Source organism: Choloepus didactylus, chromosome 13 (assembly GCF_015220235.1).
Source record: "Choloepus didactylus isolate mChoDid1 chromosome 13, mChoDid1.pri, whole genome shotgun sequence".
Classification (NCBI taxonomy): domain Eukaryota; kingdom Metazoa; phylum Chordata; class Mammalia; order Pilosa; family Megalonychidae; genus Choloepus; species Choloepus didactylus.
Genome location: NC_051319.1, coordinates 68,152,574 through 68,169,153, shown reverse-complemented (window position 1 = coordinate 68,169,153; position 16,580 = coordinate 68,152,574). Strand labels below are relative to the sequence as shown.

The 16,580-nt window shown below is 38.4% G+C and overlaps 1 pseudogene; it reads left to right on the top strand.

Moving 5' to 3' along the window:
* Positions 1 to 15,601, top strand: part of LOC119507744 — a 52,512-nt pseudogene extending 36,911 nt beyond the window's left edge.
* Positions 15,602 to 16,580: the final 979 nt, after the last annotated feature.

Below are 16,580 nucleotides of genomic sequence, written 5' to 3'. Positions count from 1 at the left end.
TTCAAACCTTCTCTTTACCTCTTGGTTCAGCCATGCCCCATTGAATATTTGAGCAATATAGTTATATTTCTAGCTCAGTAGTTCTTCAATTTTAACATACATCAGAATCATCTGGAGGGCTTGTTAGAACACAGATCTGGGATCTGCTCGGAGCTTCTGATTCAGTAGGTCTATTTCCAGGTGAGGCTGATGCTGCTGGTCCGAGGACCACACTGAGAACTACTGTTTAAGGACTTATTTTAAAAATTCTTCTTATCCAAATGAATACTGGTCCCAGATAGGCTTGACAGGTACATTCTTTCAAATCTTTAAGGAACATGTGGTTATTGCAAACATTAAATGAATTCATATATGTAATACATTTAGAAGAGTCTTTGGCATATGGTATGTGATATACAGATGTTTCCAAGTATTTAAACTGCTCCAGAGGATAGAAAGGGAAGGAAATCATCCAAATTATTTTATAATGGAATCAAAACATCAATATCAAATCCTGAAAAAGATTTCACACACCAATTCACTCATGAATTATCCATGAAAAATCCTAAGTAAAACATTAGCAAATAGAATCCAGCTATATGTTAAAAGGATACAAAACACAACCAAGTGGGTTTTATTCCAAGAATGGGAGGATGGTCCAACATTAGCCTATCTACATATATTTACCATAGTAATATATCTGAAGCAAATAGTCATTTGATAATTTCAAATGCTGCAAAGACAATGTTGTAGGTTAAACCATGTATGCCAGAAAAAACAAACAAACAAACATAAATCAATGTTAATCCATTCCTATGGGTGTGAATCAATTGTAAATAGGACCATTTGAAGATGTTATTTTTACTTAAGGTGTGGTCTAACTGAATGAGGTAGGGCCTTAATCCTATTACTGGAGGCTTTATGAATTCAGTCATGTGGAGAAATAGAAGTTGGAAGTCAAGGGAACTGGAAGAGAAAGGAGAAGATACCACCATGTGCATTGCCATCTGACAGAAAAGCCACAGCCAGCCCCAAAATGCCAGAATCTTCAGGCAAGAAAGCATCACCTTGCTGATGCCTTGATTTTGGTCTTCCCCTAGCCTCAAAACTGTGAGCCAATAAATTCCCATTGTTTGAGCCAACCCATTGTTTGGTATTTGTCATAATAGCCTGGAAACTAAGAAATGCAATCAACATTGACTTCTGGTGAAATTTTTTAGTGAAGTCAGAATAGATGAGTAGTAGGCATTTGTCATTTCTATTTTTAGCTATCCAGCATCAGCCATCAGGTGAGTCTTGGTGGAACACAAGGTCCTACTAGAAAAGTCAGGCTTTTCCTGACCCTGGGAGCCACAGTGATGACACCAACCCAAACCTGGTCAACCAGAGATCCTGGCCTGGGACTGTGAGTCAGAAGTGGGTAAAGAGGCAGGGGTGAGTTAGAATGTAGTATGGTGACAGCAGTGGTAGCAGTGTTCAGAGTCTGTAGGGGACAGAGTGGCTTCTCAACCTGAGTCCTCTTGGGGTGCACTTTTGCCTACAGTTCTGGCTTCCCAGTCTTTCTTGTTCTTACAGGTTGAGTTTCAATCTATGAGCCACTAAATTCTCTTTCACAATTTTCCTACCTTAACCTACCCAGATTCTCTTTCTGGTGTCTGAAATCAAGAATTTTGACTAGTACAAGATGGATGTCTTCTTGACCTGATAAAAAAGGTATGTAAATTTCAAACCAAAAGCCAACATTATATTTAATGGTGAAACACGAGCAGCATTCCCATTAACGCCAGCAATAAGCAAGGGCAAGCCCTACGATCATTACTATTTAGCATTATAAGCAGTATTCATCAACGTGGAGCTATAACTATTGGAAATAACAGGATATATTATCATCTTTTGCAGATGATAGACTTGTAAAAGAACTAGAGAGTCCACTGCAGAACTATTAAAAACCATAAAACAATTCAGTTAAAGAGCTTACAAAATAAACTACAAAAACAAAAAAAATTCCTACTTTTGAACAATTACTGGTTAGAAACTATAAGGGATAAAAGAACCTATTCAAAAAAAGCAAATAGAATGATAAAAAATTTTAGTATGAATTTGACAAGAAATGTGAAGTTTTGATATTGAGAAAGCTTTTAATTTATACTGATAAACTGTCAAAGCCATGTTTACTAAATGTAATGTGGTATCCTGGATGAGATCCTGGATACCACATAAGGGAAAAACTCAGGAAATACCAATATGGTTAATTAATTTTTTTTATAGAGCTTCTGTATTAGAACTGACAGAAGATTATGTGGATATACATATCAAGAGATTTGTTATAGGAATTGGCTTACACGACCTTGGGGATTAGCATGGCTGAATTCTACAGGGCTGGCCACAATTTGGAAACTGATGAAGGTGAAGTTGAGTTCCCTAGGAGAAGCTGGCCGGCTGAAGTAGAAATAGACATTCTTCCTTCCAACTTCTGAAATCCTTAAGATAGCCAACTGATTAGATGAGGAGACTCCCCTCATTGCTGAGGGCAATATCTTTGTTGATTGTTGTGCAATCATACATAGGCACAATCAACAAACTCTATGAAAAATCCTCACAGTAACAATCAGGCCAGAGCTTGATTAACCAAACAGTAGGACTCCATAACCTAGCCAGGTTGACACATGAACTTAACCATCACAACTATCTTTGCAATTTTTCAGTAAATCTAAAACTTTTCTAAAATAAAAATTTTATTTCAAAATTCTACTGATAAAATTAAAATAATATTTAAATAAATAAAAATATATAACTTGTTCTCAGATAGGAAGACATTATATTTTAAATGTCAATTCCTTAGCTAGAAGGGAATAACTGAAAAGGTGGAACAGTAACCTATAACATTCTTTGAAATTTGCTCTGTAACTATTCATTGAATTGTGATTTGAAAGTCTTCACCTTCCTGTACATATCCTATATTTCACAATAAGGAAAGAACAGAAACTGTGGCACTATAACCCATAACATTTTTTGAAATTACCTATATAACTGCTTGTTGAGCTGTATTTTGAAAGTTAACAGCTTTCTGTATGTGTTATATTTTACAATAATAGAAATAACTGAAATTGTGGAACTGTGTCCCATGACATTCTTTGAAATTTGCTCTCTAACTACTTGTTAAATTGTACTTTGAAAGATCTCAGTTATATATATATGTCAAAGTTCACAATTAAAAAATGCATTAAAAATGTAAAAAAAAAAAAAAAATGTCAATTCTTCTTGACTTATCTTCTAGAGTCAATGCAATCCTAAACAGAACATCAATAGGTGTTTTTTTAAGTTTGTTTTTTTTCTTTGCTCTGCTGATTTGTCTTTTTGTAGAACTAAAACACTCTAATGTCCATTTAGAAGAATAAAGTTATAGTAATAACCAGGAAAAATTTTAAATGGAATAATGGTGGGAGGGTCTAGTCCTTACAGAAATTTCAAATGTTGTAAAATGAGCAGCACTGGAGCAGACTAGACAGATAGATTAATTCTACAGAACATAGTCTACGAGTGGATCCTAAGACATAAGGGGGTTTTTGTAAGTGATAAAGAGATATTTCAAATCTTTGGAGGAAAGATGGATTAATAAATAAAAGGTATTGGAGTAATTAAGCAAGGATTTGGGGAAAATTAAACTGGTTCTCTATTTACTTCTTATGTTAAGTTACTTGTTTATGTTTATTTTAAAGCTACCTATTTTATACCCTGTATACATTCTTTTGGCTCAAGAAGCTTTCTTTATCCCAGAAATACAAGTGAATTAAAGTGTGTCCATAAGATAACAACACATGAAAACAAAACAAAAAGGTGAACATTTTAGTGAAAGCACTTTTGTCATCTACCACAGGAGACTCTACATTGTTTTAGGGAGAAAGTGGCAGAGAATGTCTTTCTTTCACCAAAATTTTATGAACACAAGCCTGGGACTGAAATGTAGGCTGAATGGCCAGTAAAACGCCTGAAGCAAATCAAGGGAAGCTTACCACAAACAGGCCATAGGAGCTGTGGCAAGGGGACTGGATAATGTGTCTCAAAAGGCTTAACAAACACTCATAACCTTTGACTCAGCAGTTTGCTTCTGGGGATCGAGCCTTAGAAAATAATCAGGGATGAGAACAAAGACTTGTGTGTAAAGGGAAGAAAATCTGCACCTGGCCACAATGAACAACAAGCAGACTTTTAAGTAGGAAACTGCTTTCTTCTTCTCCTCCCCTTTGTCTCTCCTTCCTTCTTCTTTCTCTTCCTCCTTCCTTCCCCTTCCGATCCTTTTCTCTTTCCCTCACTTCCCTTAAATTTTTCATACCTTACTATTCCTTTTGGTTACAGATTGAATGGGATAGGTTGAAAAAAAAAAATTAGTTAAGTCCTGAATAACAAATGGGAATTTTCAGGTTCGGCTTTGAAGCAACAAGGGGCATAAGAAAAGATGGGGAGAAGAAGGGCAGGAATCTCAGGATGGCGAGCGGAGTCCTAGTAAGATGGAAACAAGTGGGGGCTTTGGGCAAGTGAAAAAAAGTAAGATGTTTCCTGTGGCCAACAATGGTTAGTATACAGGAGGGCCACCAATCTCTGATCAGTTCTAATTGTTTCCTTTTCTACAAGTGATTAACTCTAGTGTCCCCAGAATTTTAGTTACAATCCGTAACACACACAAAAAAACCCTATAGTGGTGACTTGAGCTTGTGTTCATGCTGGAAGTGAAGTTGTAAGGGGAGCAAACAGGACACAAGAATGATATGCAGAAGACCCGAGAATGAGCAGGGAGGAGTTGGGACTGAGGGTGAAAGGAAACCTCCAGGAGAATTTAAACACTGCCTACCATCCAGAAGTTCTCTCAACTCCCAGGAAAGTGCTGGGCTTCCTGCAGTTAAGTGGGATTCCGAGACACAATTATTTTCTTCATATAGCGAAAAAAAGGGCAATCCAGAAGGCAAGGGAATTTGGGGGCATTCTGGTTTTATATGCGCAAAGATATTTAAGGCAGCATTATTGATATACCTAGACAAATCTACCTTCAAAACGGTTCTGGAACCCATTCAGCACTTAAAAGAAGAAAAAGCCAGAAAGAACAGGTCATGGGCTCCAGCTCTAGGCTCACCCCATTCTCCTCCCAACCCTAGTTCTGTCCTGGCCTCAAGGGGCTCGTGTGCACACAGGGGACACTGGTGCTCAAGTCCAGGCTCCATCCACATGCTAGCCCACCCCTAGGGCTTTGGAGCCTCAACAGCCATGGCGTGGTCCACTCGCGAGGACCCACCCGGGGAAGAGGCCCACACAGGTCCTGAAAATGGGCTCCTTGGGGCAATTTGGGCAGGGAATTCCAGGGTACTCCACGCACGCACTAGAAGGGGAGAGTGGGCTCTGTCTTGCTCCATGAGGCAGGCTGTGACCTATGGGTAGAGGCCTGATTCAAGCACTGGAACAAATCCACAAGTTTTTTGAAGACAGCCTTAGCCTTGTTTTCCCTGTGATTTAATATGTCTCATTATGTGTAGAAGGATATTTGAAGACAACCGATAAGTATGAGGAGAACACACAATCCTACAGATGTTAATAAAGAAAAAGGAGATAACTAGATAGAGTATGAGACAAAGGCCTAAATTACCAACATAGGTTTTAGCATAAACCCTTCTGTTCAGGGATTCCCAAAATGTACTTGAGCACTGGGGACCCTCTTTGAGGAGCACTATTGAACTCTCATGATTTGCTACTCTGTTCTTACACGGATCATTCCATTTAATCCTCACAACTGCCCAATGAGGTAGGTGCTGTTATAATCCCTAACACAAAGATGAGGAAGCAGAGACTTGAGAACTGATCATTGAAATGAAGAAGCAGACTGGTGGATTCCCAGGCACATATGATAGGGTATCCAGGAGATAGAACCTGAACTTGCTGATAATCTGAGGACATGCAAGGGTGGGGGCATTGCTTGCACCCCAACTTGTAATACAGGATCCTCAGTTACATTTTGAAGAGAACAGAGGAAGGTTTACACTGTTGCTCTGAAATCTCAGAATATTCATATTGGATATTGAAGATAACTTTAAAGATCAACCCAGCAAAAACACACTCAGTACTTAAATCTCCTTGCCAAGAGTTGTCCAGTCTGTTTCATCAGATCTGAGGATTGGGAGTTCACACTTTCCTGAAGTACCTCACTCTGTTTGGAAAACACTAATAAATTCATATTTTGAAAATTAAGCCTAAATTTGTTTCTTTTTAAAGTCCATCCTTTGAGCTAGTTTTATATCATGAGGCAATATGGACTAAGTCTAATCCATCCTCCACAAAATACCCTTCAAAAATTTAAAAGCATAATTGAGACCTCTCTTTTTGAAGCTAAATGTATCCAGGTTAGTTTGTCCAACTGTTCCTTGCATGACAGGTGGCAAGGCCCTTCACTCTCCTGATTTCTCTCCATGAGCACTTTGCAGTTGTCTCTTTCTTTGTAACATGTGACACACAAAATTGAAAGTTAAGTTTCTGGGGTAGAAAGAGAGCAAGCCACTGTTATCTATCCTTTTCTAGACCAAGAGCATACTAGCTTTTTTTTTTTTTTGTGGACACATCAAAATGGGCGTATACTGATGTAACTACTGGCTACATTCCCTAAATCATTTTCACATGATGTATTGCTAAATCCTGCTCTTGCTTTGCTCGAGGCAGCTGCCGTGCTCTTTGCGAGACTCAGATGCCCTTAGGGGCACGCTCTAGCAACAGCAGGAATAGTCCATCCAATATGCTTAAATCTGTGTTTCCAGAGTCCAGAGAATCTCATGTTTTCAGTCACTCATTGTATTTTTTCAGAAAGGAATGATTAAGTATCTTTTAAAATGACAGAGAGAGTGCCAGATTCTCTAATGTTTTAGCAAATAAGCTTTACTATGCAAATGTGGGAATGTTCATAAGGATTTGAGTCAGTTTTTGCTATTCACACAAAATTTAGATTCAATTTGAGAACAGTTTCACTTTTCAGTTCTGAAGACTTAATGAATTCTTAAGAAAATGTGGCTGATTATTTGTACTAAGCTTAAAGACTAATTTTGGAAAGAATGTCAGGGAAATGGCTACTTTCATCATGCCAAAGCATGGCTTTTAAAATATAAAATTCACTTGTTAGTCTTTAATGATTTGAGAAAAGATTAAAATTAAAATAAGTGTTAGTGATATTTAGGAAATTTTATAGGGTTTTTCCAAAGCACTAAATTGTTGCCCTTGTGCCTAAGCTTAGCTTAGATAAGTACTTTAAATTTCAAAAATCAGTATTACACAAGAAAAGTGCCAGTGCTCAGACTGCTTAGAATGCTCAGTCCTTTGATATCTTTCTAGTACAGGAAGATAAATTTGTCAAGTTCTTACATGTCTGAGTGTTTCTAGTTTTTTAAAAAATATATTTGGGTCATTTTAAAATCTTACAAATATTTGAGCTGGAATTAGTTTATTAGCCCAAAACAAATTACTTCTCACTACATCATTCATTGGAATTGTATGCATTTTAAACCACATTTGGCCTCAAGCTGGTTGTAACCTCATCCAACACATAATGCTAAAAAGACAAGGAATACTTTTGGCTAAATTTGGTGTTCATATGTGTGAAATATTTCAATTTTCTAAAAGTAAAGAAATTCAATTGTTCTGAAAAAAGAAAAACAAACCTGAATAATAGAAAAAAACTATTGACATTACAGTAGTTACTCTGCAAAAAGACACACTACGACTGTTTTACTCACCAGAGTACGGATGGACAAGGCTACATCCAGGGTTAGCCCTTTCTCTCTACCTAACTCAGAGGCCGGGAAGGTGTTCTGGAAAATGTGGGCTGAGAAATAAGTGAGGCCCCTCTCCATCCTTCCTACCCTTCAGTTCTGCTCTCCTACTGAGGACCTAACCCCAGTTGTGAGTGTAATGGAAGGTGTGTTCCCTCAGTGAGAGATCACACCCTGGTTCTGTCTGGTTCAATTTTGCTCAGGGTGAGAGCTATCAAGGCAATGAAAGGCGAGCTGAGCACATGGAGCTAGTGGATTGTGAGGTGAAAAAATCTCTGTTGTGAAAGGTGGTTGTCATTCCCGATAGACAGGCCATGTGTGGTGTGCCAGTTTGAGTGTATTGTGTCCCCCAAATGCCATTATCTTTGTAGTCTTGTGTGGGGCAGAAGTTTTGGTGATGGTTGGATTTGCTTGGAATGTGCCCCACCCAGCTGTGGGCAATGATTCTGATGAGATGTTCTCATGGAGGCGTGGCCCCACCCATTCGGGGTGGGCCTTGATCGGTGGAGTTACATAAATGAGCTGACTCGGGGGGAAGAAGAGAGTGCAGCTGGGAGTGATGTTTTGAAGAGAAGCAAGCTTGCTGGAGAGGAACGTCCTGGGAGAAAGCCGTTTTGAGGCCGGAGCTTTGGAGCAGATGCCAGCTGCCTTCCTAGCTAACAGAGGTTTTCCGGAGGCCATTGGCCATCCTCCGGTGAGGGTACCCGATTGCTGATGTGTTGCCTTGGACGCTTTGTGGCCTTAAGACTGTAACTGTGTAGCGAAATAAATCCCTGTTTTATAAAAGCCAATCCATCTCTGGTGTTTTGCATTCTGCAGCATTAGCAAACTAAGACATGTGGTATGCTGACTGCTCCAGGTGGTGGGCAGGTGAGGGAAAGTCACCAGAAAAGGATTATTAAGTCAACTCATCAGGGCAGTGAACAGTCCTCCCTTGTGGATGGCCCCCGGGAGCTGATCTGCTGCTGACACTGGGCTGGTTCCCACTGATCACTGACGCTCTTTCTCCGATCACATCTTCCTGTGTGGTCTCTCCCCCTTTTTTCTCTCCCTTACTCCAGTGGAGTTCACTTGGTCTGGGGGTGGGAAAAACTCTGCAAATGTGCATCTACATTTTGCTGTCTTCACCAAGACCAGTGGCTTTATAACTTCGACATGCCAACAATTAAAATTTTTCCCTAAAGCAAATAATAACTCATACCTACCTAGCTCCCTGGGAGAAGCCCTCAAGGTCTAAGTGCAGAGTTTCAGTGAGCCAAGAGTAGGTGGAATGGGATGGAGAATATCCTTTGAAGTTCTCTACAACCAAATGACTTTAGAAAATCAACTGCAAACCTGTAATTAACAGAGAACTAAAAGTATTTATATGGGTAGTTCCTCTAGGAACATAAGTAAGATGAGAAAAAAAAAAAAACCATAAAAACAAAGGTTACAAACTTAATTTAAACATGTGACATTCTTGGAAAAAATAATCTTGGCTAAGCATTGTTAAAGCTTATTATTATCTATTTTCATTCCTGCTAGTGGAATGATATTGCTCTTTTCAAGGATCAGTACCAATCAGTCTGTGTTACCAAATGTAGTAATCAAATCTGCTGTCCGGCGCTTTCTCCGCCTCGCCTCGAGTCCTCGGTCGGCCGGCGATGGGGACCAGAGAGATAAGGGGAGAGAGGGTGCGGACAATGTCTTACCCGACGCACTCGTGATCACTCTGGACTCGCAGCAGTGAAGCAGATAAACTTTTATTGGAACTAGGCAATCATCATCTTTACAGGTTCCGCCCGGGGCAAGACGCCTCGGGGGAGAACAACCTCGATGCGGCCGTCAGGCGCGGCTCCTTGTGGGCTGTCTCCCCGAGCTCTGCCCGGGAACTTTCTTATAAACCTTACGTATATCCAATGGGCAAACGCCACGCATACAAGCATGATTGGTGAATACAGAGGGTTGTCACATACATCACAAAGCGGAAGCAGGATGTGGGCGCCATCTTTGCACCACTCGATGGGCGGGGGGAACTCAAGGGCAGGCTGCAGCTTGTCTACTAGGCCTAATCCGGAATGTGGCTGCTCACAATCTGCTACTTTTGCTGGCACTCAGATGACCATATACTCTTTTATTTTTCAGCAAAGTAATAACTATTTGCTGATATACCCAATACTAAACTTTGCTGCTAGAAGCAAGATGAATAAGATAGTTTCTTTCCACCTTTGAGGTACAATTTAAAAGTGGAGATAGAAGGATAAATATAAAATTACATTACAATAACAAAATCAGCACTAGACATAAATACATAGCATAGATATTACATAAGGGAGGGAGTGATTTACCTTATTGGGGAAGAAGTGACATCCCAAGAAGATACTCCAGAAGAAAGGATGTCTAAGAGAGGTTTTGAAGGATGAACAAGAGTTTGCCAAATGTACAAAGGGAGTGGAAGAGCATCCCAGATAGAGGAAACCAAATTTGCAAAGGCCAATATATGACACGTATACAAATGACATGGAAAGCTTGGATATTTTTTATTTTTTATCTTTTTTTTAGCAGAGTGATCATACAGTTTATCACCATTCAATGCGGGACACGGTTGAGACTGAAAGGGACGTTATCCAGGTAAAATGCTGGTATAACAGATGAAATATGAGAATGTCCTTTGCAAACAGGGTGTATGGTTACCCCACGTGTCAGTGACCCAAGACTGGTGCCTCTGATTACCATTGCTTTGTTTAGTATTCACAAACCCAACCCTATTTAATCCTCACAGCCCTGGCAGATTAACAAACTAGATCTTTCAACCCCTCTTCTGTAGATTATTAGATGGCAGCTCAGGTGGTAGAGCACAGCATGCCTTTGAACTCCTGTCTAGAGCTCTTTCTTTAACCAAGTTGCTCACTTGAATCACGGCAAACTTGAGTCATTTTGCCTTACTGATTTTGGCCTTAGCAGGCTGGTAAGAATTTTTTTTTTTTTTTTTTTTGGCACATTAAATTTTATTGGGCCTTTTTTTTCATTTACTTTTTTTTAACGCAGTTTTACTGAGATACATTCACACACCATACAATATACTCTTATTTTATTTGTGGTGGGGGCCGGCCTAGCATGGCTTAACAGGCTTTCCTTGGGACTCTGGGCTCAGGACCAAGTGTGTTGGTCTATTGGGATAAAACACAATCCCCTACTAGATAAGGGGATGGAGGGCACTTTCCCTCCCCTATTGTCCTGAGTCTATGTAAACATTCACTGGAGATAGTCTGATTCTGGTGGACGTGTTTTAGGACATCCAGCTCACACCCCAGTGTGAGGAAGGAGTGGGGTTCCTCCACTACAGCCCACAAATACAAGAGAACATCTCCCTGTGGAGGTCATGGACTGAGAACCACTTGCTGTGGGGAACTGACGCCCACTAGTAAAGCTGACCTTGCTCTGTCTCTTCTCTTTGTGGGTAAAACATCTTTCCACCCAAGCCTGTGTGAGCTGTGCTTTTGCTATTGACCCCAACACCTATATTAGAGCGGATTGCGATCTCTTTAGGTGTCTCTTGTTCTGACTGACATTATTTGTTTTACCAAAAATTGTACATACACAGTTAAAAGAGTCAAATAATTTTATAAGTTTTGTTATTAAAAAAAAAAAAAAATCCCAGCTGTCATCCCACCCACAGCCTGCCTCCATTTTCTATTTCCCAGAGCAATGCTTTCCACTATTTTGGCTCATTCTTTTGATATTTTCCTCCATGTCTCTAAATAATATGTTTAAAATGCCACTTCTTGAATTTTCCTTTACAGGAATTATCTATTGATTTCACTCTATGAGATTTGAGGAATTAGCATAGGTTCTCTCTCTCTCATACACACACACACACACACACACACACACACACACACACACACTGCCTGTGGCTCAGAGCATATTTCTCATGCCCTTCATCATCCAAATAGAGATACACTGTAAAAGTACTAAGATTATTGTGACTATGTAAACACTTTTCATGGCTGAGCCAAGCAGTATACTATGAATATTCTCCCTTTTCTGCATAATATTCCTCCTCTTCCCACCGTACCCCCAACCTCACACCTTGGATTTAATAATCTTTTTATTCCCATTTGCTTAATATTTTCTGAACAATACACTTTACTAATTTAACCCTAAACTCTCACCCAGTTTTGAAGTTCTCTTCTCACTAAGGTCATATACATTAAGAATTCATCAGTTTCTCTTTGAATAACTCTCCCCTGAAGCCTGTTAATGCCCTCCAGTCCTGCTGAAAGGCCCTTGCCTTGGGAATCTTTCTGGAGATTTTTTTTTTGCCTCTTTATTGTGTTAGATTCTTGGTTTCTTAGATCCTGTGTTTTCCTGTATCTTGGATTACACCTTTAAGTTTGTCTATTGTGTAAGTATATCACAATTTATTTATTTATTTTATTGTTGATGGGCTTTTGAATTGCTTCCAGCTTGAGACTATTACAAATAGCATGGCCATGAAATTCCTCAAGCCTATTTTTTGGTGACTTAATGAAAAAATTTTGCTGGGTTCACTTAGGGGTGAAATTTCTGACATGGAACATGCATATGTTCAGTATTAGTAGATGATATTGCCAAAATTGTTAGGCTAAGTTACACTCCCACCAGGAATGTATGAGAATCCCAGTTGCTGTATATCTTTGTCAATACTTGCTATTTTATGTTTCTTTAATTTTAGCCATTCTTGTGGATTTTAATTTGAATCTCTCTGATGATTAATGAATACATTAATAGAGGGTTCTCCAGGGAAACAGAGTGGACATACGTATATATTTATATAAATATGATGAGCTTTATTTTCAGATTGGCTCACATGACCTTCGGAATTGGCAAGTCCAAATTGCATGGGGCTGGCTACAAATTGGGAACTCCAATGAAGATGTTAAAGAATTCCCCAGGAGAAGCTGGTTAGCTGAAGTACAGATAGTAATTTTTCTTTCAGACCACAGAAATCATCATTTCACCCTTTTAGGCTTACAACTGATTGGATGAGACTTCTCATTGCTGAAGGCAATTTCCTTTGTTGATTGTAGATGTAATCAGCCATAGATACAATCAACTAAAGATTTAAATCCATTAAATATCCTCACAGTAACAATGAGGCCAGTGCGTGCTTGACCAAACAGCTGGACACCAGAACCTTGCCAAGTTTACACGTGAACATAACCATCACAACTAATACATTTGAATGCCTTTTCATATATTTATTAGCTATTCAGAGACCCTCTTTTGTGAAATTACTGCTTAAATTATTTGCCTATTTTTCTATTGGAATTGTCTATCCCTTTCTTATTGATTTGTAGGAGCAATTATATATTCTAGATACAAGTTGTCCATAAGATATATATAAACACACACACACACACGCACACATATATATAATTACTGTCTTTCCTTACTCTGTGAATTGCTTTTTTATTCTCTTAATACTATCTTTTGATGAACAAAAGTTTTAAATATTAATATAGACATTTTATCATTTTTTAATTTTATGATCAGTGTATTGGGTTCTGTTTAAGAAATTTTTGCATCCTCCAAGATCAAGAAGATATTCTCCTATGTTTTCCCCTAAAAGCTTTATTGTTCATCTTACAAGTGGAATTTACTTTCCTGTATGATTTGAGGTTGGGAGCTAGAATATTTTTCCTCATGGGGATTCAATTTACCCAGCACTGATTAATTGAAAAAGCCTACATATGTATTTTAAAAATTTTATTCTCAGGTATGTTATATGCCTTTTGTAGCTCTTTTACATAGTATTTTTATTAAATTACATATTACAATAATTACTCATATTCAGAAATGTAATCTATTTTTAAAATATTGATTTTTTTAGACAGTAATCTTACTAAACTCCTTTACTAATTCTAATAACTTGCTCCTGCATTTCTTTCACATTTTCTTTATAGCTGGTTTATAATCTGCAAATAAATTACGATTTTATTTTTTCCTTTTCTATATTTGCATTTTGTATTTGTTCATTTTTCTTTACTTAGTCCTCAGACTGGAACCTCAAGTGAGGTTCCATAAACGGTGAATAAAAATGGTGAAGGCAGAATTCTTGCAGCTGACTTTAAAAGAATACTTTTAACATTTGGTATTTTAATAACTTTAAACACAATAGATACCCTTCACCAAGCAAAGTATTTCACTTCTATACCTACTACACGTAGAGGACTTTTAAAAAAATTTTTTAATAAATCAGGAATAGATATTGAATTTTATGAACTTTTTTTCTGAATATATTGAAATGTCTCAATACTCTAATACATTTTCTTATGTTTACTGAACCTTGCATTTCGGGAGTAAACTCAAATTGATTATGAGTTTACATATATGTAATATGTATATATAATAAATATATAATATCTTTGTTATATATTGCTGAAATCAATTTGCTAACATTTTGCTTGGGATTTTCATTATCTTTGTGTTACTGAGTGAGGTTAAATTACATTTTTTCTCTTATACTTCCCTTATATATCAAAGTAACGTTATCTTACTAAAATGATCTGGGCAGGGACTGGGGCCGCGCGGGCGGCGGGCGGCTGCGGCCCGACTGGGCGCCTAGTGAGCGTGCGGGAGCAGCGCCGCTTGGCGGCACTGGTCCCTCGCGGGCAACCAGGCTAGGGTGCGATTCTGGAGGCTGCTGAAGCCGCCGGTGCCTAAGCAGATCCAGCGCTACTTGCGCTTCTCGCGCTTCTCGCGCTTCTCGCGGTCGCCGCTGTCCATCAAGAGGTGCCTGGAGTTCTGGAGAGAGAAAGCAAGCGAGAAAACCTCATATATGTTTCTACGAAAGTGGCTTCCTGTGCGACTGGCTAGCACAGTGAGAGAAGTGAATCTTCTACCAGATAACTTGCTTAACAGCCTTCGGTGGAATCGGTTCAAAGTTGGTATAGGCAGGGCTTTTTTGAGCTTTTAGAATATGAAAATAAGAGCCCTGAGGGATCAGCATGTTTGGGATAACTTTCTACAAGTCCTGATTAAAGTCAGAAAGAGACATTAAGATGTGATTCTTAAAATGGCCCAGGGAGTGATTGAATACAAGGAGAAATATAGGTTTGAACTTTTCATTAGCAGTAACATCCAGTATTTCCTGGATGGGTTTTATACTAACCACCTCTCTGCATGCATATTAACCAGAACAGACCTCTGTGCAGTGGTGACCCTAATCCTGCTCATCCTAAACATAGGAAGTATTGATCCCATTTGTAATGTGGCTGACAGTGAAAAATGCATATGAAACCGCCTAGATGCTGTGTGAACAGCATTAACTGGTAGCTCCAGAGCCGTGAGTTGAAGAATTGAATGCCAAAGCTCCAGACAAACCAATTTTGGTAGTGTATGTGACCTCACATCTGTTTCACATACTATTTGAGTTGTTTAAGAACTCAGTGAGAACAACAAAAGAATTATATAAAGATAGAAAAGAGGGCTACCTGGCTGTTAAAATCCTTGTTACTTTGGTCAAGAAGACATCCATTAAGATAAATGACCAAGGTGGTGGTATCCTTCTTTGAAAAATAGATTGTCTTTTTTAACTGCATGTATTCAACTGCTCCTAGACCCAGCCGAAGCCTACAAGAGCCTGTCCAAAACTCTGCTCCATGGAAGGAGTGGTTACTGATACTGTCATTTACTCTTTAAAGTGACTCTTTTGGGAGACTTTGATCTTTAATGTCAGCATGGTGCCATTGCAAGACGACACTTGAAGCTGATTGGAGCAATCCAAGCAGAGAACCCAGAGATGCTTCAAAATATAGGACTAAACAAAGGACAAGATCAAGATCAATTGAACTTACTAGAGAACTGAAAGTTCTAGTCTTCTCTGTGAAGAAAGATCACCTTCTGTTAAGTCAACGGTAAAGAACTACTTTCTTCTACCAACTCTGAGCATGACGGCTTAGTTATTCCAGGGCTTTTCCACTAAACTAGTAATGAGTTAAAAAAAATAAAATAAAAATTGGGGACAGGTTCATTATTTTTCTGTGGTCTTCAAGAAGATTGCAATTAACTGGTATTTGAATTTTGGGTAAAACTTGATTCTAAGATCATCTGGACCTGGTGTTTTTTCTTGGGGGGGAGGGGTTAGAGGAAGATTTTAAACTACTGACTCAATTTCTTTAATAGTTATAGGTCTAGTCAGCTTTTCTATTTTGTCTGGATACTGTTTTATTGTTACATTTTAAATAAATTACTTCATGTAAGTTATCAAATTTATTAGTATAACCATTGTTCCTAGTTTTCCCTTTCTTTTTAATCTCTGCTGCCTTTATACTGATGCCTCTCTTCATTTACCGTATTGTTTATTTGTATTTTCTTTCTTTTTACTCTTGGTCAGTCTTGCAGAGGATGGTCAATTTATTGGTTCTTTTCAAAGAACAATCTTTGAATTACTTTTTAAATTTAGAAATTTATTTTTCAATATTGAAGTATAATTTATTTGTATTATGGACAGAACTTGTGCATTTTTGCTTAACAGTTTTTGTGATTTTTTTTTGTGGCCTAGTACATGTACAAATTTAAATAATGTTCCATGTGAGCTTGAGAAGAAAATTGTCATAGCAAATCATTGGGTGTAACATTACATGTGTCCATTAAATCTGGCTTGTTAATTGTGTTGTTCAAATCTTTTATACCTCTGCTGACTTTTATCTGTTTGAAGTCTCATTTACTGAGAGAGATGTATTAAAATCTCCTATGCTGATGGTGGATTGGTCCATTTCTCCTTTATAGTAATAATAAATTTTGCCTTACACATTTGGTGCAATGTTAGTAAATATG